We start from the raw sequence: 5000 nt of genomic DNA on the forward strand, positions 1-5000 counted from the left end.
ATATAAATTATTATGAATCTAACTATATATGATATCTTATACCATACCCTGATAGGCTGGACTAGCTCCACTCCTTTTTTGCCCCAGTCAATCTGCAATTTTCTACTGGAAGTGCTTTCTCATTATATTTTCAGTGAGAATATTTGAAAAATGTAATGATAATTTTTTACTTGGAAAACAAACCAAGAATTTGGGATTTTCATTGAGACAGAGTGGCATCATCTGTATTGAAATAACTTGTCTTTGACAAGTTATTGTCACTAGAGGAAATCATTGGTCTTTGCCGGAGTACCGACAAGCTGTTTGAGAATGAAATGCTAAAGAGGTCCACATAATATGTTTTGCCAAAGTACACACATAGTGCTGGAATTTCCTTTGGTTGACAGACACCAGCTTGTTTTACGGGTATATTTTACTTGCCATTCGATATAGGTCCGCCGAAAACCAATAATTTAAGTTTAAAGTCATACTTAACAGCATAAAAAAAAACAAAGTATGTGGTGCAAGTATAGTCCGAAAGTAGTGTTGACAATAATATAATAGTAATTGCCATAAACATGACTCTTCATAAACATGGGTGGGTGCTTCATGCTCGGGATGATGTGAAGCGATGGTGTGGTAGCCTAGTTAGCGTTAAGTGCCTGCTTGCATGCCTTCCCGCTTTCAGCTGCCACCACTGGCTAGCCTGGTGCGAAAAAGGGAGCAGCTATGCATAAGACTCCCCTGCCAGCTCATAGCCTCTCCATCATCAAGACTTCTACAGTGCCTCCTCGTGGCCACCCATGGAAACTAGGTACCTTGCGGTCCTAGGCTGAACTGTGGAGGCTCTTGGAGCAGCAGGAGGCCCTAAAGGTACGGAGCTATGGCCCACCGGCGTGTGGATACACCCTGGCTTCGTACTAACTCCTGTCCCCCGCGCCCCCTGGGGTTAATGGGCGGCTGTGGGGAGGCAGGCCTTGCCAGTCGGCCCCCCCGAGATAACCACTGGCAACGTCTAATGTAGAAGTTGACGCTGGGGGGAGGGCTAAAGTCCCTCCTACCCAGCAAGTACGGCGGGCTTTGGGTCCCTCTGGGTTGGCGGCCGCTGGGACTCGGGTGGGGAGGGGGGGTTACCCCCAATCCCAGCTGGGTCCCAGCGGCCGCCAGCCTGGCGTGATGCTTGTGGGGGAAAGCCCTAGGGAGCCCTGCAGGTGGATTATGGGGCCTGCAGCCAGCCAACCTCCTCTATATGGGGCGGCGTCGGTAGGGGTGGCAGAGGTGGCGCCCACCCGGAGTGACTGTCAGGGTGGGGGCTTGGAACATCCGTTCCCTGCGACAGGACGATCGGTTACCACTACTATCGAGGGAATTGAAACAGCTGAGAGTTGAGGTGGCTGCTCTCTCGGAGGTGAGAAGACCTGGCAGTGGCACGATTAGTGTGGGTGGCTACACCTACTACTGGTCGGGCCGCAGCGATGGCCACCATCTCCAGGGAGTAGCCATAGCCATCTCCAGCAGACTTCAACCCTTGGTAGTTGAGGTCACTCCAGTCGATGAGCGTATCATGGTATTGAGACTGAAGCTTTCATTTGGCTTCATGTCTCTTGTTGCTGTATACGCTCCTACGGATGTATATAAACTTGAGGTGAAAGAGATGTTTTACGCCAAACTTGCATCTGTGGCAGACAGATGTCCTCGGCGAGATATTCGTATTGTGCTGGGCGACTTCAATGCGGTATCCGGCTGTGATCGAGCTGGCTACGAGATGTCTGTCGGTCCTCATGGCTCAGGAGCTGATGCTGGCAGCGAGAATAGCCTCCTTTTCCGTGACTTTGCTAGGTCCCAGAATTTGAGGATTTCTGGCTCCTGGTATCAGCGTTCTGACCCGCATCGCTGGACTTGGTACAGCGATACAGGAAGAGTGGCCAAGGAGATCGACCACATCCTCGTTAGCACTCGATGGAGGATCCTCCAGAACTGCAGGGTATATCGAAGCGCTGAGTTCTGTGGAACTGACCATAGAATAGTGGTGGCTACTCTCCGGGTCCACTTTAGAACCCCCCGTCGCCCAAATGATCACCCTAGGGTGTTTCCTTTGGACAGATTGAGGGAGGACGAGTGTACCCGGGGGTTTGCCGAGGCTATCTCTGGTCGTCTCACAGCACTCGAGGGCCAGACAGACCCTGTTCTTATGTTGGATACCTTATAGCGTGAAACGCTTGATGCAGCTCAGGAATCCATTGGTGAACGCCCAAGAACAAGACAGAATTCCATCTCGCAGGAGACGCTGGAAGCCACAGATGCTTGTCGTGCGGCTCGACTGTCAGGGGATCGCACTTTGCACCGCTCTCTGGTGCGCAGGACTTGGTCACTGTTGAGAAGGGATAAGGAACAGTTTATCAGTAGTCTTGCAGAGGAGGTCGAAAGCCATTTCCTTGTAAATGACCTTCGTCCTGCCTACCAAGCTCTGAGAAAGCTGAACTCCAAGCCCCCCTCACAGACGGCTGCAGTCCGCTCAGCAAGTGGCCAGATAATCTCAGATCCTGATGGGGTGCGTGTGCGTTGGGCTGAGTATTTTGAGCAGTTGTATAAGGTTGATCCACCAACAGTTAACATGGATGCGGGTAATGTTGAGACTCCTCTGCCAGATCCACCCATCAGCGAGGATCCACCCTCCCTGACCGAAATCAGGGGGGCGATCTCCAAGCTGAAGTGTGGTAAAGCAGCAGGTGTCTGTGGCATCCCAGCCGAATTGTTAAAGGCTGGTGGAGAACCTATGGCAAGGGGCTTGCATGCAGTCCTGTCTGCCATCTGGCAGACTAGTACCTTTCCCCCTGACCTGCTGAGGGGTGTGGTCATCCCTCTCTGGAAGGGGAAAGGGGATCGGTGGGACTGCAGCAATCACCGAGGCATTACACTGCTCAGTGTACCAGGCAAGGTAGTCGCACACATCTTACTGAGACGTGTCAGGGACCACCTGTTGAGGCACCAAAGACCGGAGCAATCTGGTTTCACTCCTGGTAAGTCCACAATAGACCGCATCCTGGCGCTTCGAATCATTGTAGAGCGCCGTCGTGAGTTCGGACGTGGGCTGCTCGCAGCCTACATCGATCTCAAGAAGGCGTTTGACACGGTGCATCGCGAATCTCTCTGGGAGATCCTGAGACTAAGAGGAATTCCAATAAGGATTATTGGACTAATAGCAAACCTGTATACAGGCACTGAAAGTGCTGTAAAGAGTGGTGGGGTCCTGTCGAGCTTCTTCCCTGTTAGTTCAGGGGTGAGGCAAGGCTGTGTTCTTGCACCAACACTTTTCAACACTTGCATGGATTGGATACTGGGTAGAGCTACTGTCCAAAGTCACTGTGGAGCAACTCTGGGCAATATCAAGGTTACAGACCTTGACTTTGCCGATGATGTTGCCGTACTCTCTGAATCTCTGGAAACCCTTGTAGCGGCTCTTGATGCATTTAGCAATGAAGCGAAGCCCCTGGGGCTAGAGGTCTCCTGGACCAAGACCAAGATCCAGGATTTTGGGGGCCTGCTAGGAGACCCTGTACAGTCGATACGTGCTTGCGGGGAAAACATCGAAGTCACAAAGAGCTTTATATACCTCGGTAGTGCATTTCACGACTCTGGGCTGTCAGACCAAGAAGTCAGTAGACGGATTGGCCTGGCAGCAGGGGTCATGAAATCTCTCGACAAGAGTATTTGGAGATGTCGGTACCTGTGCAGAAGGACCAAGTTACGTGTTTTCAAGGCCCTGATACTGCCAGTTTTACTCTATGGTAGTGAAACTTGGACACTATCTTGTGCCCTGGAATCTCGTCTTGATGCCTCTTGTAACAGATCCTTGCGCCGGATCATGGGGTACAGTTGGCGGGACCATGTGTCCAACCAACGGCTGCACCGTGAGACCGGTACAGGACCTGTTACTTGCACAATCCGTGATCGCCAACTCAGGCTATATGGCCACTTGGCTCGACTCCCACAGGATGATCCTGCCCATCAAGTTGTCTCTGTCCGAGACAACCCTGGGTGGAGGAGGCCTGTGGGACGACCGAGAAGGTCGTGGCTTGGGCAAATCGATCAAACCTGTCGTGAGGAACTAGAGATGGGCCGGGCCCCTGCCTAGCGGCTCGCCATGAGGGATCCTCGTAGGTGGAAGCGGAGGGTGGATGCGGCTATGCGCCCCTGCCGGCGTTAGCTCCATAATGATGATGATGATGATGATGATAAACATGAACTTAGGGAAATATTTATTTATTAATAGGTTTGAAAAGGCTGATTACTTTGTGGCTACATATATTTTAAAGATCTGGTAAAATCCCACAGAACTTGAAAGTGAATGCCTATGATAGGTCCTACAGTATCGAGCAACTGAAGTCCTGTTCATCGTCTTCAGATCCAAGTTGTAGTAAAAAAAGTCTCCAGTCTGTATTTGTTTACATCGCCGCCCATCTCAAGATATAAGAATTCGTGTATAGATGTGAAAACGGACTAGTGTGTATAGGCTCATATTTGGTCAGGGTAGCGAAAGTTGGTTGGAATTTGGCCTACATGCATTAAATGTACATGAGATATATGTGACGTACGTGCTTTGCAAACTACTAACTGATATGGCTTGGCACACATATGCTAAACGTACCCATGCGCGACATCTATCACAAGTTTGGGCCAAGCAAACCATACATAGGCCTACATTTGGTTCATGCTGTCACATATGTTTCACGTATCCACGTGTTTCAAGTGGTTTGGTAATCACACACCAGCTAGGGGAACGCAATGTAAACGCTCCCAACGACTTCGAAACGTCGCACGAATCGGATGTGAATACACACACACAAGTTTTCAGTTTCAGTGTATTTATCATTTATCACGTTGCAGCAAAGGTAATACGTTTGCGAAGTCCCGGCAAATTTGCAAGTGTGAGAGCAAATATTTTTTTTATGTTATTGGTGGAGTTTCTGGATGGTTAGCGAACGAGTTTGTTACGTGATTTGCTGGCATCCACCTGTCAT

Source organism: Penaeus chinensis, chromosome 4 (genome assembly GCF_019202785.1).
Source record: "Penaeus chinensis breed Huanghai No. 1 chromosome 4, ASM1920278v2, whole genome shotgun sequence".
Lineage (NCBI taxonomy): Eukaryota > Metazoa > Arthropoda > Malacostraca > Decapoda > Penaeidae > Penaeus > Penaeus chinensis.